This window comes from Balaenoptera physalus, assembly GCF_965194825.1.
Source record: "Balaenoptera physalus genome assembly, contig: HAP1_SCAFFOLD_717, whole genome shotgun sequence".
Classification (NCBI taxonomy): Eukaryota; Metazoa; Chordata; class Mammalia; order Artiodactyla; family Balaenopteridae; genus Balaenoptera; species Balaenoptera physalus.
Genome location: NW_028126046.1, coordinates 225,664 through 246,117, shown reverse-complemented (window position 1 = coordinate 246,117; position 20,454 = coordinate 225,664). Strand labels below are relative to the sequence as shown.

General features: G+C 40.6%; 1 pseudogene across 1 annotated transcript in view; it reads left to right on the top strand.

The window, feature by feature from the left end:
* Positions 1-20,454, top strand: part of LOC309653626 (ELKS/Rab6-interacting/CAST family member 1-like) — a 176,968-nt pseudogene that overhangs the window by 142,592 nt on the left and 13,922 nt on the right. The window contains exon 12 of the transcript XR_014268837.1: positions 2,867-3,060. The product of XR_014268837.1 is annotated as an ELKS/Rab6-interacting/CAST family member 1-like (transcript). The remainder of the gene's footprint in view (positions 1-2,866; positions 3,061-20,454) is intronic.

The window sequence follows — 20,454 nt, the reverse complement described above, 5'->3', positions numbered from 1 at the left end:
TAATTAACACATTCATCAACCTTAAATAGTTACCTTTTTTCGTGTGTGTGGTGAGAACACTTTTTAAAAATTGTAGTATAATTGACATATAACATTTTATTAGTTTCTGGTGTACAACATAACAACTCAATATTTGTATATATTGCAAAATCATCACCACAGTAAATCTATTGAACATCCATCAGTATACATAGTTATAAATTTTTTTTCTTGTGATGAGAACTTTTAAGATTTATTCTCTTAGCAACTTTGACATATGCAGCACATACTTATAGTCACCATGCTGTACATCACATCCCCAGGACTTACTGTTTTGTAACTGGAATGTGTACCTTCTGGTCCCCTTCACCCATGTCGCCCACCTCTGACTCCCCACTTCTGGCAGGCTACCGGTCTTTTCTGTGAGCTTGGTCTTTTTGTTTTTGTTTTAGATTCCATATGTAAGTGCAATCATAATGACATTTATCTACTCTGTCTGACTTATCTCACTTAGCACGTTCTCAAGGTCCATCCATATTGTGGCCAATGAAAAGACTTTCCCCCTTTTTTATGGCTGAGTAATATTCCTGTGTGTGTATACATACATACATAACGTACATACCACATTTTCTTATCTATTCATCCACTGATGGACACTTAGGTTGTTGAGAACACTTTTTAAGATGTATTCTCTTAGCAAATTTCAAGTATGCAACACAACATTGTTAACTAGAGTCAATATCCTATCCTATACGTTAGATCCCCAGGACTTACTCATCTTATAAGTGAAAGTTTGTACACTTTGACCAACATCTTCCCATTTCCCCACCCCCAGCCCCTGGCAACCACCCTTCTACCCTCTGCTTTTCTGAGTTCACCTTTTTCAGATTCCACATTATAAGCAAGATCTTAGGTGTTTTTAATATGTGGCATTTCCTTCTCATTCTTCTTTGGAGTGTCCATTTTTCTGCTTACATTGACCCTCTACTCTTGGGTGTTGTCTCCTTTTCCCCTCAGCGCCTTTAACTATTTTTTAAAAATATTTATTTATTTTATTTATTTAATTTTTTGTCTGTGTTGGGTCTTAGTTGTGGCATGCGGGATCTTCATTGTGATGCGCGGGCTCTCTAGTTGTGGCGCACGGGCTCTAGAGCGCATGGGCTCTGTCGTTTGTGGGATGCAGCCTCTCTAGTTGAGGCGTGGGGGCTCCGTAGTGGCGGCGCGCGGGCTTAGTTGCCCTGCGGCATGTGGGATCTTAGTTCTCTGACCGGGGATCAAACCCGTGTCCCCCGCACTGGAAGACGGATTCTTAACCGCTGGACCACCAGGGAAGTCCTGTGCCTTTAGCTATTTATCATAGTTACTTTAAATTCCCTGTCTGGTAATTCCAACATCTGTGTCAAATATATGAGTCTTATTTTTTACTAGCAGGGGCTAGAGTGGGAGAAATGCCCTTTCCCCAGGTAGGACAAAGCTCTGTTAAAATTTTTACTCCTGAGGGTCTGTCTTTGGATAGAGTACACTTTGGGCATATTTCACAATTGTTACTCTTCCCCTCCTGCAGCCAGAACCACAAGGGGATTTTTGTTGGCTCTTCACTGTGAGACCCTGGTGTGGTTCCTGGATTAAAGCCCATGAAAGTACGGGCCCCCCTAAAACCGCCGGCCCTGGGACTTTCCTCACTCTTTTGCTTGTACGTCCACACTCAGCCCCCAGCAGTTCCTTAAAATTACCACTTAAGTGTTTCTGCTCACAGCTTCTGCTCCAGGTGAGCAGATCTCAGCTTCAGCTCTGTGGGTTTGCCAGTGTCTCTTGATGTTGGAGGGGTAATTTTTCCTGTGACCTCAGTTCTCTGATAGGTCCTAGAAAACTCACTGATTTTCTGTTTTTCAACTTTTTCTTGTAAAAATAGTAGTGATGACTTCTGAGTTTTTTACATGTTGGAACTGAAGTTCCAGTAGCTTCCTGTATGGAACAGGCCTACTCATTCTTGTTTTATGAAGGTAATTGTATGAATTTTGCTGTTTAGAATAAAATCTAAAATAATAATATAATAAAAACAATTTATTAATTATATTTGGGAATCAGCTTTAGTTTTATTCATTAACACATAACTGTTTATGGAATCAGTAAGTTAACCTATGCCCAGGAATTTGAAAGTAGATCACAGAGATCTTAATTAACAATATACCTGTCTTATACAGCTTTTTCAGTTCTGCTAGATGTTGAATGAATTTGACTATTTTATCATGCCTGTTTCTCAACTTAACTTATATTGGAAATTGCCTTATTGAAAATAAAAAACCCTTTGACTTTAAAAAAAAGTCTTAAAATAAATGAGAGCATATTTCCTAATGTAAGATTGAGAGAAGAGTCTAGTAATAAAATGTAAGACCCAGAATAATTGTTAAATATCATATTTCAGATTTTATCCCATTCTAGTAGATAAGTGCTTCCCTAGCATTATTACATTTTAAAAGCAGGGCAGTGAAGTAAGTCAGACAGAGAAAGACAAATACTGTATGATCTCACTTATATGTGGAATGTAAAAACCAAAAAGCAACCAAAAACTGAACTCATAGATACAGAGACCAGATTGGTAGTTGTCAGAAATGGAGGGCTGTGTGTGTGTGTGTGTGTGTTTGTATAATGGGTGGAGGTGGTCAAAAGGTACAAACTTCCAGTTATAAAAAAAAAAAAATGTAACTGTGTAGTGATATTTTGTCTATGTAATATTTAAGCAGAGAAGAACCTTATAAATTGAAGACTAGCTATTAGATGTTTGATAATCCCCTGTTGAAATTGGAGTATAGGTGGCTTTTGGGGACATGGTTTGCCCACTGCTACTGTATGTATATCTGATAGAATTTGGACATTTTCTTTGTAGGCACACGAGGCAGCATCGGAAGCCAGAGCCAGTCCAGAGATGAGTGATCGAATACAGCAATTGGAGAGAGCGATTGCCAGGTACAAAGATGACTCTAGCAAGGCCCAGGCAGAAGTTGACCGCCTCTTGGAAATCTTGAAGGAGGTGGAAAATGAGAAGAATGACAAAGATAAGAAGATTGCTGAGTTGGAAAGGTAAGGAAAGGGAAGCTGAAGAGGCACTCTCTATGTTAGAGAGGTTGAAGGATGGTTTTAAAACTATGTACTTTTCGGGACATATTTTTCCAATATATCTGCCTCTCTGAATTTACTTTATTACCTACTTTTTATTCTAAGTCAGTGTAACTTCACTGTTGCAGTCTCTGAATGGCAACACGGAGTGGGAATAGATTGGGAAGCGATGGACTTCAGCATCATTGATTGGAAAGAGAAAGTATTCATTGATTAAGAAGTTAAAGTTTTCGGGGCTTCCCTGGTGGTGCAGTGGTTGGGAATCTGCCTGCCAGTGCAGTGGACGCGGGTTCGGGCCCTGGTCCGGGAAGATCCCACATGCCGCGGAGCAACTAGACCCGTGAGCCACAACTGCTGAGCCTGCGCGTCTGGAGCCTGTGCTCCGCAACAAGAGAGGCCGCGATAGTGAGAGGCCCGCGCACTGCGATGAAGAGTGGCCCCCGCTTGCCGCAACTGGAGAAAGCCCTCGCACAGAAAGGAAGACCCAACACAGCCAAAAATAAATAAATTAAAAAAAAAAAAAAAAAAAAAGAAGTTAAAGTTTTCTACTGGCTAATCAAGAGAGTGCAGATAGCCACTTGCTCTCTCATTATTTATTTATCTGTTTAAGGAACAAATGAACCTCAAGTTTAAGGAGTTAAAATTTTTAATTGGTTTAGACCTTTTATGTTGAGCCGTTGCTCTTTTGGGCTGTGAATTTTTAGACTCTGTATTGTGGAGAAGCAAGCTATTACATTGGTACATAGGCCAAATTTAGAAGGAGGGACATTTTGAGGACAAGTTAGGAGACTTGGATGTGATTTTTTTATTGAGCTCTGACTTCGACTTCTTCAGAATGAGCTTTGTTTAAACAGAACCAGCCAGATAGCTCTCTTGGAATTTTCTTTGCCTTTTTTTCTTGTTAGGGTATTTTGTACTAAAGATAAAGCGTATGCCTCTTGGCCTCTTCCTTTACACCATGTATTTAACATAAATTCACAAGTGCATAGAAATAGTTCTTCCAGTAGAACTGCATTAATCACTGTATTCTGAACAGTCAGAGAGACTGGCAGTGACAGAATGAAGTCATTAATCCGTGTGACTCCTTTGAGCCTGATTCTTAGAAGAATTTTATTTTCATGCTCTTGAATGTTGGGAAGTAGTAGACTACTTTCATAAGTTGTTTACTAAGTTTTAAATTTTTAGGATATTGGTAGACTTGATATTTTCCCCTAGAAGTAACGTTTTCCTCTTGTTCTGTACCCATAGAATTTTGATTTTCAAAAAACTAAAAGGATAAAGTCCAACCCTCACAATTCTTCTTCACTAAGTTGAAAGTGTGAATGAATGAGCTGATCACCTACTCATTTGTTTCCTCTTATTTTGATATTAACTCTATTCGTGTTTTCTGGTCTGGTTCTGGATAAGATGGGTGGATAAAGTTCTTTAAGTCAGAATTAACAAATTATCAGAGTCTCAAGATTAGATTATGTATGTTTTTTATACGTCTTCCCTGTTTGCACTGCATCTTTACCCCCAGCACACGTGCACGTGCACACACACACACACACTCTCTCGTTACATACTTACATAAGTACATGCCTTTCTTTGCTTTTGTGTCACCCTGAAATCAACAGCAGTACTTCATAGATGTAATTTATTTTTATTTTATTTATTTATTTATTTATTTTTTGAAATCAGACCTTTATTCAAATCTTAATTTCATAGATTTTAAAATACGATACTTCTGGGCTTCCCTGGTGGTGCAGTGGTTGAGAATCCGCCTGCCAATGCAAGGGACACGGGTTCGAGCCCTGGTCTGGGAACATCCCACATGCCGCGGAGCGGCTGGGCCCGTGAGCCACAATTGCTGAGCCTGCGCGTCTGGAGCCTGTGCTCCACAACAAGAGAGGCCGCGATAGCGAGAGGCCCGCGCACCACGATGAAGAGTGGCCCCCGCTTGCCACAACTGGAGAAAGCCCTCGCACAGAAACGAAGACCCAACACAGCCATAAATAAAACAAATAAATAAAAAATAAAATAAAATACGATACTTCTGATGGATTAGTGACTTCCCACTAAATGTATTTCAGTCTTTCAGAAAAGAAATTTCTTGATAAAGTTTTATTTTTCAGTTTTATTTTTTTGTGTTAGAACTCTGCATTGAAATTATTGCTTGCTATTCCAGATACCTTGCTTGAAAAATGTTTCAATTCATTTTTGGACCCAGTACTGATTTTGGGAGATGGACGTGATTTGAACGAGAGTAAGAAATAGAATTAAATCTATATTTGATATCCAAAGCACACCAGATAGCTTTTATTAGCCACTATATTCCTCACATTTTGGGGAAGAGTTGTAAATGATCTGTTCTTTCCACAGAATATTACTTATAAATTTGAACAAGTACTATAGAATTTTGTCCTCTGGTCATGTAACATTGTAATCTTATTTTAAGATTCGACACAGAGTTTCCTGGCTACCAAGAAAAGAAACAGTTTTAAAAACTCAATTGCTACTGGCTTTGTAATTTGTTATTGAGCAGCATAGTTTAAGAGGGGAATAAAAGATGATTGGAATTATTTTATGCCTTTTCTTCCCAGAGTTTTAGTACTGAGCTGCGTGTGCGTGGCTGCTGTGTTTCTTACTAACCATTTGCTTCTTATGTTGCTGTTCCACTATTTCCTGGGTGTGGGTGTCTGGCTCCCTGTCATTCATCATCTGAGTTTCTTCACCTTTCTTTTGGCTTGTCTTATCCTGGTCCTATTCCATTGGGGTTTTGGTCTCTGTGTCTGTCTGTGTTCATATCCCTCTTGGCCATGCTGTTTCTCAGAAAGCCAGCCTCCCGCACTTTGTACCTTCCACGCCACGTTTCTGTCCCTGCACCGTCGGGGGGGTTTGTTTGGGACTTCCTGGGAAAGTGAGTGTTAAGTAAGGCTACAGTTCTGTACTAGAGGAGTTGCTGCTGCCACTCTTGCTGCTGCTGGGGCTTGCTGGGGGTTTTGCTTGATCAGAATTAAAGACCAGCCGGTTATATATCCAGTTGAACAGTACCTCTTAGGTCCATTGCTTGTGGATAAAGTATGTGTTCTCTCTGGTAAGATTCTGATATTGTTGGATATAATTGTCTTATTCTTGGTTTCTAGCCCATCTTTTATGTGGTGGTTCTTTTGCTGGAGTGCCCTTTAAGTAGTAGCCTCTCAGGCGATGCAGCTGTAGTGCCACACCCTGATTCAGGAAGTAGCATGCATTTTTACTGGGTGTTCAGCCACCTTCTAAGTGCAAAAATGACAGCAGAATGTTATCATTGGGCTAAAGAAAATTCTTATTATTCTTTTAAAATTTCCTAGTACTTACGTAAGATTCTCCAATATTAATAGGTTTAGATTAAATCATGAAGAATTCCCAGACTTATTCTTTGTGGTCTTGAGAAAAACAAATAGTCCCTTACACTGCTCTTACAGAACAATAGTAGTTCCTGTCAGATGATTTAGCGTTGTACCAGTGTCTTGAGCTACTGCAATTTTAAAACGAGGATTATGTAGGCCTACCCATACATCTGCAAATACAAAATATTTTTCCCAATTAAATCGAAGAAGTACTATTTCTAAATTGATATTCCGTACTGTGGTGTGTATCAGTTGGAGTTCAACCAGAGAGGCAGAACCAGTAGGAGAGATACATACATATATTTATATATATATGATACATATATATCCGTTTTATTACAAGGAATTGTCTTGCATGATTGTCAGCAGCTGGCTAAGCGAGTCTGAAATGTGTATGGGAAAGCTGTCAGGAGGAGATCACCTGCAGGATAGAACTCCCGTGGGCATGGGCCAGAACGGTGATCCGCAGGCAAAATTTCTTTTCTTTCCTTGGGAAACCTGCTTTTAGGGCCTTCCAAAGAATTGAGATATGCCCACTTCGATTATGTGGGATAGTAATCTCCTTTACTTAAATGGATTGTAGGCTTTACTTATATCCGCAAAATACCTTCATAGCAACATGTAGATTAGTGTTGGATTAAGTTAACTGGGTGCTGTAGCCTCCCCAGGTTGACACTTCAAGAAAGTCATCACCTGGTGGTTCTGGATAGTCTCCACAGATGATTTTAAGGGAGAAAATCATAGTAAAAACAAACCTAAAGATTGACATGTTATATAAGTAGATTGATTTCGATTAGCATGAGGGACCCAAAATGTAAATTGAATATTTCTCTTCTAAAGTGAGCATATTATGGTTTCTATTTAGATGCATGACGAATAGCCTTTTCTTTGGCATAATGTTTAAAATGTTTAGTAATGTAGGCTGATGAAATTCTGATAGTAGTATCTTTTCAGACTCCTGAAAGAATTGCTTGTTGTCTGCTCTTTCACTCATGTCCCTTTAGCTAAATACCCATGCCATGGCAGTATACTGGGAGCATTATCCCCCGTGCATAATTTTGCTTCTGTATTTGTTGCTTTATTACATTTTTTTTTTTCTGATACAGAAGCACTAATGAATCTGCAGAGTTTGGTGTTTGCACTAGAAATCCTCAATTTACTCTAATGTGAGGTTTATTTAAATTACATTCAGCATCCCACTTAGAAACTTTTATGTTTGGAGAATGACACCCATCTTCTGATTTTTCACATAATTTAGGTATCAAGGATTGCCTTTGGTTTATGAAAGTTAGGAATTTTCAGTGATGTAAAGAATAATAGAATATTATTGTGTAACTTAAATAATTTATAAGAAATTTGGATTTACTGTATTTCCTGATTTGTGGGAATACAAAAAGTGGAATTTTAATGGATGTAGATTTCATTTGGGGTTGTGTTTTGAAATTTATAAGAGGGATTAAAAGATGAGAAGAAATGACATGTTTTCTTAGACATGTTTAATCTTTGAAAACCCTAAAGTTCTTTTTATTCCTTATTCCTTTTACCTGGTTACTCTCCCTTTAAATATGCATCTCTAAAAACACTACTGTTAGTAAGATTTGTAGTTATCAAGCTCTTGAGAATAATAGCCAATCTGTGAGTTTAGTTTTTCTCTCCATAACTCACTCTCCTCTTTGCCACAAAGTATACCCTTTCCTTCTTCATTAATGAATGAATGAATTTTTCTACTTATGAAGGCTCTTATTTGCTGGTCACTGTTCTGGGCTCTGGGGACACAACAGGGAACAAAGCAAACAAAATCTCTGCCTTCAAGGAGTTTATCATCTAGCCTCAGAAGACGAAAGCTCCAGCAAGGAGCGGACTTTTCCTCTGTAGGCAAGTAGGCAATGCTGGCAGAGGCGTTCTTCCACAGCTTGCCGGTACCTAGAAATTTCAGTGAGGAGGTTTCCATTTGCGGTCTGGTTGAGCTCTCCTGGGAAGTAATACTTAACATAATTAATGTGTGCCCCAGGATACAGAATTATTACGGAAAAGGGGCTTCTTGTTGAACTTCAGACTCTTAAGGCTGGTCTTCTAATTTTTGTGACCAGTATTAAATGATAATGGCTTGAGAGGTTGTTTGGATAGAAGGCTAGCAGGTTGTTTTGGATCCTAGGCTCCTAATTTTAGGTCCTAGAACTGTAGCGTAGATGGAGACGTAAAATGAGAGGGAAAGCCAGGATAGTGTGCTGCTACTGGTACTATTCTGACAAAGGCAAGAGAACCAGGAATCAGTGTTGTTATTTACATACATACACACACACACACACACACACACACACACACACACACACATATGTATAGGTACATAAGCACATTTTGGGGCCAGTCTAGTAAGTAGATTTATGTTAGGTTTTTATTAGGAGGAAACTTAGTTTTTCTGCTTTGTGATGGTTGCTTTCATTTTCTTTGCTAACTGTCTTTTCCAGACCTCATCTAGAACTATTAGTTCTAGGCTTTTACATCATGATTAAACTTAAATTTTGTGGACTAGCAAGAAAACTTAACCTGTGTTTATAATGTTTCCAAGGGAACTACATTCTGGTTTATAAACAACTGGCTCTATTAAAAAACTGGTATATGATGTATTCATAAGATTTGGAGCTGCTTGATTTTTTTTTTTTAAAGCAAGGGTGTTCCCAGTTTGCTCAGAATTCAGGCTCAAGGTAGTTAGCCCCTGAATTAACTGTCTAAATTGCTACAGCAGTAACTGTTAACCTCATTTTGGTAAGTGAGAGGAATCTATACTTCTGTAGTTCAAGATCAACATAATGAACTGAGCTTGAACACAAAGAATGGGGTCGTTTTCCCATCATGCTGGGAGTGAGATTTAGTCTGTGGTGTTATTTGCACGCGTGCATGTGTAAGAGAAAGTACTTCTCTGGTGGTATTTGGAGAATTTAGGGAAGATAGTTGCTAGGCTTAAATCCTCATGGCTCGAGGATATGACCTTTTAAGTTTTTTTATTTGCTTTTAAAGCTTACTAGTACCTGAAATTTTATGTAATGAAAATGGAGTTATTTTTATTTTTTATAAATCTTTCAAAATGTGTTGGCAAACTTAGAGTTTACAAGATATTTCCAACTTTTGGTCTGATATTAGTAGATTTAACTCTTTGTTTTCTTTAAAACTGGGCTTTAGAATTAGGAGATGAATGCTTTTTTTTTTTTTTTTAAATGGGAATTATTTATTTATTTATGGCTGTGTTGGGTCTTCGTTTCTGCGCGAGGGCTTTCTCTAGTTGCGGCAAGCGGGGCCACTCTTCATCGCGGTGCGCGGGCCTCTCACTCTCGCGGCCTCTCTTGTTGCGGAGCACAGGCTCCAGACGCGCAGGCTCAGTAATTGTGGCTCACGGGCCCAGTTGCTCCACAGCATGTGGGATCTTCCCAGACCAGGGCTCGAACCCGTGTCCCCTGCATTGGCAGGCAGATTCTCAACCACTGCGCCACCAGGGAAGCCCTGAATGCTTTTTTGTTATCTGCTTTTTCTGAGTATTTTCTCTTTGACTAAAATTTTCTTTCCCCTTATTCATTTGTGGGGATTTGACCCCTTTTAATTGTTACCTTTTTTGGGGGAAAAAAAAAAACTTTACTGACCTCTCTTAGGTAGTAATGTCTCTTTACTTTTTTTTGTGTGTGTGTGTGTGTGTGCTTTTGTTATAGTATCTATCACATTCTGTCCCAGGACTGTACATTGTTGTGGGCCCAATAAATACATACATTAAAACATAGAGACACAGCTCCTTTCTCATTTTACTGTCTAATCATCCCACATTTCTTCACTTTTATCTTTCCATCCCCCGCACATTCAGACCGTTGATCAAACAGATGGAGATTTAATAGTCCCTTATACCCTTGTTTGTTATATTGAATATATTTTTATATTTGTTTCTTCTATATGTTTGTAATATGTTTACCATTGCCCATATACTTTTCTTTCTGTAAAAATATAAGTAAACGCATATGCATTAAATATTCTTATTTAATATAATTCAGTAGGATTACTTTTCTATCTGCAGGTTAAACAAAAGTATAGATAACCTCTCTCCTCTTCTGTCACAGTGAAATACCAATTCTAACTTGTATTTTTACATTTTAACATCACTGAAACTGGGATACGTGAATAAATAATGGCGTGATTTAATTGGTATATATTTTGTTATTTCTTGGTAATACATAAAGTAATGGCACATCTTCTTCCTTTGGTGAATTGATATTGAAGATATGCGCAAAGAGAGTGAATAAAATTATTTCAGTGACTGGGGGTGGAAGGAAGTATTTCCAAATTAACGTTATCTTCTCATGTATTCCATTTTAAATGTGTGTAACCAGATGAATATGTTTACTATTATCATTAGATATTTGACTGTTTTAACTGCATCCTGAAAGTTTATTTGCTTAGGTTGACCTAAAATTTTTGTTGACATTTTCATTTGGAAAGTGGGTTTTATGTTTGTGATTTTATATTGGTATCACAGTATATTCAGGCATCTATGGCACAGTATAACCTGAGACTATAAACCTACATATTTAATCTTCATATTTGTAAATATTTTTTCTGTAAAGAAATCCCGAATTGATCATTCAGCTTAATGTCTTCAGAAGTCTCCCATAGGGAAATTAATATTAAGCTGTATATAGATTTGGTGTAAACTAGTATACAATTCATGAGGAAAATGGTTCCTTAAAGCATTTCCTTACTTTTAAATTTATAGTCACGTATCTTTGATCCACGAAGGACAGTGTTGGTGAATGTGGTCTTGACGTAGCTGAAATAGAGGAGAAATGAGTGTGATGACTGTGTGTGCTTTCTTGAGGGAGAATGGGTTGTGTTTAAAAAAATGAAAAGAAAAAGGGAAAACGAGATGCTGCGAGTGTTGTAACGGAAGGCGACTGGTTCTTTATCAGATCCTGCTGGCTTCAGCTTGCTTTCTGCGGTGGCGGGGGGGGGGGGGGGGGCTTGTTTCTTCCTTTGTCCTCCTAGATGAATTTCACTGATTTCATTTAAAAGAAGAAAAAACACACCGCTTTACATAGTCAGTTCTATTAGGCCATCTTCCTAAAGTTTCTTGTGGGCACAGCACCTTATAATTTATTACAGTCTTGATAGAAATTTTGATGGTTACCTCAAGTTTTTACTTGACACTGGAAACATTAGAATTATATATAGTTATTCTATATGCAGATTTTTTTTCTCCTAAATTTATTTCCCAAGAGCTAAAGTTTGATGCCAAAGTGAAATATGACTCCTGAACTGTAAAATAGTTAAAAAGATCCTTAAGGTTGCTCACTCTCGACAGGAATAAGCTTAATTTTTCTTTTTTCAGGGATTTTCTCGTGTCTCATATAAAACTTTGCATCTATATGAGATTTCAGTGAGTGTCATCATTGATCTAAAATTATTCTAACGTAATGTGTCATAACCAACAAAAATAAAAAAGATCATTGGGAACAGTCATTTAGGTAAATGATTGGCCTCTCTTTGACTTTGAACATTGTCTGCATTCTACACTGTTTTCCAAATGCCAAAGGTCCGTGGATTTTTGTAGATCCCTTCAGGAGTCTGTAAGCATCATAAGACATATAAAGTATGTCCAGGAGGTGTGTCAGCAGACCTACATTCCTCTCACGGATCCACCACGTATTTGCTGTGTGGTTGTGAGGAGTTTTGTTTGTCATTTTGTTTCTCTGTTTTTCATCTATTTATCTTATGTGATGGCGATCATAAATCTTGTTATCCTTGCCTTTCATTATTCTGACAATGAGTTTTAAAAAACTCTCGTTTTAGTACTGAAATATTAGAAAACATTAAAGTGCAAGTTGAAATGGTGCTTGCATTCAAGAAATAAACTTCTTGTTTTAGATTCTTAAAGTAAAATTTAGATCCTGAAGGTGAGCTGGATGGCACTGGCTGTAAGAAGTCTTAAGTATTTGGAGGATATTATCGATACTACTTTCAATGAAATTGATTAATTTTTAAAAAGGGAAAACTGCCTGTTGTTATGAAAAGCAGTAATGAACCTCAGGGGCTTCGTGCTGGGGTAGGAATATGAAGCATGGCTACTTTGCATCTCTTTCTGCTGAGCAGTGTTGGAAATGAATTGATGTTTATAGAGCCATATATTCTTCATTATTGCTTTTAGATTGCGCCTTTGGGGGTGGATTTGATAGATTTGGAATGAGAAATAATGGGTGTAATTAGGAAAACATTATTTTCACATTTGAGAAAATTATTTCAAAATTTTCCAAATGAATTAGAGTTCTGTTTTCTACAGAATAACTGAAGCTGTCAGTGTTTTTCTGCTTTTGCTCCTGGATAACTTGGGTCTAAGACATGGACTGGGGTGGGTAAAGGAGTTGTCAGTTCTAAGATGGGTGTGTATAGAACTAAGCTGACTGACGTTGTAGGATCACAGTTAGCTACTTAAACGAGAAGGGGAGCAGCTAGCCTTCTTTTCTTTTCCTTTGTGTTTAAGAAACTACTTTTTTTTCCTGCCCTAGGAAATGGTAAATTTTAGACAAAATTTGTTCTTTTAGAAACTTACATTAAGGTACAGTGGTGTAATCTAATATGAAAATACACTTGTTGAAAATCTGAAATTACTAATTTTTGTTGCCAGTGCAGAATCTGTGTGACTCCTTTCCCTTCTCTAATCCTGTGCTTTATATTTTGTCTATGTCTGTGAATAATATTATTTCTGAATATCGCCCTCACTAAGTTTTTTCTAACGTTCTCTTTCACACTTTCTTCCTGGATTTGTTGTTTCCTTCAGTCTCACCTCAAGGTCAGTATGCTTGTCCTAAAACAAAGATATGTAACAGAACATTGTATACTAACGTTGTCTTGAATTCCTATACGCAACTGGAATGATGGAACTTATCCCAGGAATGAGATGTCTAGAAATTCAATTATGAGTTATGAGTGCAGAAGATGTCATGAATCTTAGATTTATCGGAAGAGTGGATTCACGGTTCTGTGCTTCAGAAGATAGTGAGAGTGGTCAGAAAGCGAGAATCAGACTGACCAGGTTTGGACTGAGAGAGTAACGAAGATGAAAGGAAGCCACTAGAGGAATGAGGAGGTGAAAAATATGGCTTTAATTTTATTCTGTTTTCATCCAGAGACATTCTGGCTGTTATAGGGAAGATTAACCAAGATGGCGGAGTAGAAGGACATGCTCTCACTCCCTCTTCGAGAGCACCAGAATCACAACTGGCTGCTGGACAATCATCGACAGGAAGACACTGAAACTCACCAAAAAAGATACCCCACATCCAAAGACAAAGGAGAAGCCACAATGAGACGGTAGGAGGGGGCGCAATCACAATAAAATCAAATCCCATAACTGCTGGGTGGGTGACTCACAGACTGGCGAACACTTATACCACAGAAGTCCACCCACTGGACTGGAGGTTCTGAGCCCCACGTCAGGCTTCCCAGCCTGGGGGTCCGGCAACGGGAGGAGGAATTCCTAGAGAATCAGACTTTGAAGCCTAGTGGGAACTGATTGCAGGACTTCAACAGGACTGGGGGAAACAGAGACCCCACTCTTGGAGGGCGCACACGGAATAGCGTGCACATCGGGTCCCGGGGGAAGGAGCAGTGACCCTGGGGGAGGCTGAACCAGACCTACCTGCTAGTGTTGGAGGGTCTCCTGCAGAGGCGGGGGCTGGCTCTGTTTCACCGTGGGGACAAGGACACTGGCAGCGGAGGTTCTGGGAAGTACTCCTTGGCGTGAGCCCTCCCAGAGTCTGCCATTAGCCCCACCAAAGAGCCCAGGTAGGCTCCAGTGTTGGGTTGCCTCAGGCAAAACAACCAACAGGGAGGGAACCCAGCCCCACCCATCAACAGTCAAGTGGATTAAAGTTTTACTGAGCTCTGACCACCACAGCAACAGTCAGCTCTACCCACCATCAGAGCCTCCCATCAAGCCTCTTAGCCTCAACCACCAGAGGGCAGACAGCAGAAGCAAGGAAAACTACAATCCTGCAGCCTGTGGAACAAAAACCACATTTACAGAAAGACAGACAAGACAAAAAGGCAGAGGGCTATATACCAGATGAAGGAACAAGATAAAACCCCAGAAAAACAACTCAATGAAGTGGAGATGGGCAACCTTCCAGAAAAAGAATTCAGAATAATGATAGTGAAGATGATCCAGGACCTCGGAAAAGGAATGGAGGCAAAGATTGAGAAGATGCAAGAAATGATTAACAAAGACCTAGAAGAATTAAAGAACAAACAAACAGAGATGACCAATACAATAACTGAAATGAAAACTACATTAGAAGGAATCAATAGCAGAATAACGGAGGCAGAAGAACGGATCAGTGACCTGGAAGACCGAATGGTGGAATTCACTGCTGTGGAACAGACTAAAGAAAAAAGAATGAAAAGAAATGAAGACAGCCTAAGAGACCTCTGGGACAACATTAAACGCAACACCTGCAGAGCTGGTGCCCAGGCAGGGTGAGCTCTGGAGGAGAAGGCTTCCAGAGTCCCCAACAGTCTCCGCATGGTGGCCCATCCGGTGCCAAACACCTGCCACCCACAGCGAGAAGTCCCAGCCGCTAGAAAATCCAGAAGGGTTCGGGCTCTTTGCCCTTGGGCCGGGTTCCTCCACGGGCTGGGCTTGCCTGTGGCCCCCGCCCCACCCCCACCCCCGCCTGCCCTTGCTCTATGACACGTACAATGGAATGTCACAGCAGCAGGCTGAGCTGTCCAGTGCGTGCTAGACCTCGAGAAGACTTAGAAGCTAGGGAGAAGCTCTCCCACTTTCACTCTCTTTTCTCAGATCAGGCAGGCAGCAGCTCTGATATGGAAGCTATGGACACCACACCTCCTTCCCAGGCCGGCATTGTCCATTCTGCCCCCGTTTTCCCCAGCCCCCCATTTACGGCTTCGGCTGCCATTGGTCATTCAGCAGGCAGCACCTCTGACCCCGAAGCTATGGACACCACACCTCCTTCCCGGGCCATCACTGTCCATTCTGCCCCCGTTTTCCCCAGCCCCCCATTTACGGCTTCGGCTGCCATTGGTCATTCAGCAGGCGGCACCTCTGACCCCGAAGCTATGGACACCACACCTCCTTCCCGGGCCGTCACTGTCCATTCTGCCCCCGTTTTCCCCAGTCCCCCATTTACGGCTTCGGCTGCCATTGGTCATTCAGCAGGCAGCACCTCTGACCCCGAAGCTATGGACACCACACCTCCTTCCCGGGCCGTCATTGTCCATTCTGCCCCCGTTTTCCCCAGCCCCCCATTTACGGCTTCAGCTGCCATTGGTCATTCAGCAGGCGGCACCTCTGACCCCGAAGCTATGGACACCACACCTCCTTCCCGGGCTGTCATTGTCCAGTCTGCCCCGTCTCCAAGTAAAACCACTACCCATTTCACACCGCTGTTCCAAGTTCTGGGAACACACCACCCAGTGGTAGCAATGCCTCAGCCCGTGCCTCGACTCAGTTACCTGCAACGCCGGCCAAAAGATAGACCAACCTTTCAAAGTTATGACAGAAAGCTGAGTAAGTTTTACGCTTGGAATTGCAATTACTATTATTAACAAGCACAACTGTAGTGCTTAGACTACAACAAGTACTATTCTAAGTGCTTAGCAAATATTAACTCACTTAATACTCATAATGGCAACCCTATAGGTACGTAATATTCACCTTTTTGGGGGGAAACTGAGGCCCAGAGAGGTTGAATAGCTTGCCTAATGCCACACAGTGAGTAGGTGGCAAAAACCCAGGACTAAAACCAGACCGTCCAGACTTTCATCACTTTGCTGTGTCACCTTATTATAAGTTGTGGTTAGGGAAAGGACTAAACTGACAAGACTCTGAACTAGAGAAGGGAGAAATGAGAAAATGGGTGATCCTAGAAACTAGAGAGGATTTAGGCTCAGAAATTTCTGGTGATGAGACCCGGAAGAACAAGAACTTGGTTGGAATATTAACTTGGGGTAGTATCTGAATCCATCGAGAAATGGTCTTGTTTTCTTTAAAATTTAGAAAGGCCAGTTGGATGAAGATGAATGAAAAAAAAAGTAGAAAGGAAAAGAGGAAGGTGCCTTAAGTGAGACATAACCTCTTCCCTCTAAGTACTGGGGTGGGCATCCTGTGGGAAAGGATGGAGCTCTCTCTACCAGGTTTGTCACCAGGATGAACAAGGAGAAACATGGCAACCACCGTACTGGTTTTGATGATCCCTCAAAACCAAGGCTTCAGTTTCCGAGAACGACCTACAGCAGCGTACCTACCATGTGTCACACATGCCACCAAGTGTGTTTCCAGTCACACATTTTAATTGGAGAAATAGTTCCTATGAGGTACGCGTTAGTTTCCTATGGCTGCTGTAACAAATTACTACGAATGTGCTTGCTTAAAACAAAACACACTTATTTTCTTATGGTTCTGGAAGAGAGAGGTCCAAAACCAGTTTCCCTGGGCTGGAACGAGGAGTTGACAAGGCCGTCCATCCTCCTTCTAGAGGCTCCAAGGGAGAATCTGTTTCCTTGCCAGCATTCCTTGACTTCTGGCCACATGAATCCAACCCCAACTTCATCATCACATTCTCTTTGGAGTAAAAATTCCCTCTGCCTCTCTCTTACGAGAATACCAGTGGTTACATTTGGGTCCATCCAGGTAGTCCAGGAGAATCTCCCCATCTCAAAACCCTTACTTTCATCCCACTGGCAAAGTCCCTTCTGCCATTTAAGGTGACATTCACAGGTTCTGGGGATTAGAATGTGGACATTTGGGGGCAATGGTATTATACTCAGTCTACTACAAGGTAGATACTATTATCTTTCTCAGATGCAGGAAATGAAGTTGAGGGAAGCAATTTGTCTCAGGTTTACAATTTCCAGAGTAGAGATTTAAATTTTGCCAGTGAGACTTTAGGACACACTCTAAACAACTTTAATCTGTGTCCTGAACTACTGCATAATCCTTGGTGAAGAGTCACACTTGGGAATCAAGACCCAATTGAATACAACACTATGTACTGTCTCACCTTTCACTTTATTTGCCTGGTGTATTCATAAGTCTTGCCCAGAGCACAAGAGTTCAGAAAATTGTTATGCAGGTTTACTAAGAGAACGCATTTACTGTTTGATGTGCATGGAGTAATGGAAGGTTTTTTAAAATAGAATATGCCACCAAGTAGTGTTATCACCATTTTACATATTTAAACAACCAGACAACAACAACGAAAAGCTACAGATGCAAAGGTGTCAGGGACATGTCTAAAGGTTAACTGCCAGGAAAAGGGCTGGAACCAGATGCCAGATGCCCAGGCCTGAATTCATCCTGTCCAGTCCTGATTAAGCACCTGTTCAGACGGCTTGTGGCTCATCACCCAACACCTGAGTCTTTATATCCCAGCTTCGAGACGGAAATTAGCCGAGGGATCACAGATATTGTGCTAATCACTAATTCGTAATCTGCTATCCCCATCCTTTGTGGGACAGAAGTGGGCACTTCTTTTTAATTTATTTATTTTTATATTTATTTTTGGCTGTGTTGGGTCTTCGTTTCTGTGCGAGGGCTTTCTCTAGTTGCAGCAAGCGGGGGCCACTCTTCATCGCGGTGCGCGGGCCTCTCACTATCGCGGCCTCTCTTGTTGCGGAGCACAAGCTCCAGACACGCAGGCTCAGTAGTTGTGGCTCACGGGCCCAGCTGCTCCACGGCATGTGGGATCTTCCCAGACCAGGGCTCGAACTCATGTCCCCTGCATTGGCAGGCAGATTCCCAACCACTGCGCCACCAGGGAAGCCCGAAGTGGGCACTTCTAAAATCCTTTTCTGCTTGAGAAAGAGCAGAGCAGCCTTTGCTCCTCTGGCTGTGGCCTACTGTGCTTTGCAAAGGTGATTTGGCAAGTGCAGCTGCAAACCCATCTCCAATATCACACATCTATGGAAAATTCCAGTCAGGTTTTAGACCCAGTCACAGTACATTTTCCTGAGGATCAGTAATGATTTGCTGAGGATCAGTAATGCTCTCCGTATGCTGGCTGACAAGGCCATGACCTCTGCGCTTACTATATACTCCCTTTGTCAGCTCCGCTCTGACACGGTTGTCTGCGGGATTCCTTAGGAATATTGAAGGTATTTAGGCACAATTTCAGGGGCCGCTCTTGCCTGTTTCCTCTCATTTCTTAATCAACATTTCCCAGTTGAGACTATAAATAATTCAACTTGGGTGGGTTATCAGAGGCACTCTTCCCTACTCTACTCCATTTGAATCTCTGTGCTCTTCAAGTTTCACATACGTGGCATCACATATTTCCCATCATCGCTGTTTTCAGCAGTCAGGGCTACATAGGTCATTGGCAAGTTCATTAGCCTTTCCATTTCTTTCCCTCTTGACTCTTTAAGAGTGATTTGCTAAAGACTGTCCGCTTCGATGTTTTACAAGGCTCAGTGGTACAGAGGCAATATTGGAATTCTGCCCTGGAGAAATAGACATTCTGTTAATTGTTCTTCTCCTCTTATAGAACAGGAAAGAGATTCATCTATCACACAGTTACTCAAGGTTTCTCTACTTGCATTGCCAAGAATCTTCATAAGACTGGTAGTACTCACATTTTCTGTTGGAAGGTAAGTTGCATTCCATAAAATTAAATCCACACCATATGAGAACTTTAGTCTAACCTCTCATCTATTGATTCATGAGGTTTGACTCACTGAGATTTTCCCTCCTCATACTATTGTGAAGAAAAGGAATTGTTGGCCAAATCCATGGTCAAATATTTATATTTTGTTTCCCAGTTTGTCAGTTATCTTTATGTTTGGGTTGCCTTTTGCTGTGCAGAATTCTTTAATTTTTATCAAGTCAAATCAACTCGCCTTTTTCTTTATGATATCTCAGTTTCATGTTCTGCTTAGGGACAGGCTTTCTCATAACAAGAGTATGATTTCTCATCCTATCTTACATTCTTCTAGGTATTTGTTTCTTGCGATGGAATATTACCCAATGTATGCTACACATGCAGTCCTCGCTCTGAACAGTTTGCCCATGCATGAATTTCAGTTACCATGATTTAGTTAAATAATCCCAGGACCACAACAAAACCATCAAATTTCAGTTACTGCCATATTAACTGTGAGGAAGGGCATAAAGTGCAAACTTCACAGCTAGTTCTTAACTCTACAAATCACAAAAACAAATATGACAGATGTGTATCATGGTCAGTGAACAATCAGGTCCCTTCTTTCAAAGTCTGTAGGTGATTGGTCACTGTGCATGTTATTCAGTTCACATACAGACAGCAAGGTCCATGTATTGCTTAGAGTTGAACCGTTTAATCTTCAAGTATTTTGGAATTTTCCAGCTTTGTTTTTGTTCTTGACTTCCAGTTTGACCTCGCTGCAGTCTGAGAACAGACTTTATATGATTTCTGACATTTTAAATTTGTTAGAGTGTGTTTTATGGCCTAGAATGTGGTTTGTCTTCGTGTGTACTTCATGTGAGCTTGAGACAATGTGTATTCTGCTGTTGTTGAAGTAGTCTGTAGATGTTTATTATATCCATTTGGTCGATGGTGTTGCTGAATTCAGCTATGTCTGTACTGATTTTCTCCCTGATGGATTTGTCCATTTATGATAAAGCGGTGTAGAAATCTCCAGCTATGAGAGTGGATTTATCTCTTTCTCCTTGCAGTTCTATCAGTTGTTGTCTCACGAATTTTGATGCTTTGTTGTTAGGCACATAAACATGAAGAATTGTTAGGTCTTCTTGGAGAACTGACCCCTTTATCATTGTGGAATGTCCCTCTTTGTCTGATAATTTTCTTTGCTCTGAACTCTGCTTTGTCTGAGATTGATACAGCTTCTCAAACTTTCTTTTAATTAGTGTTAGCATGATGTAGCTTTCCCCAACCCTTTACTTTTAAGCTATATGTGCCTTCATATTTAAAGTAGATTTCTTCTATTTGGATCTTGTTTATCG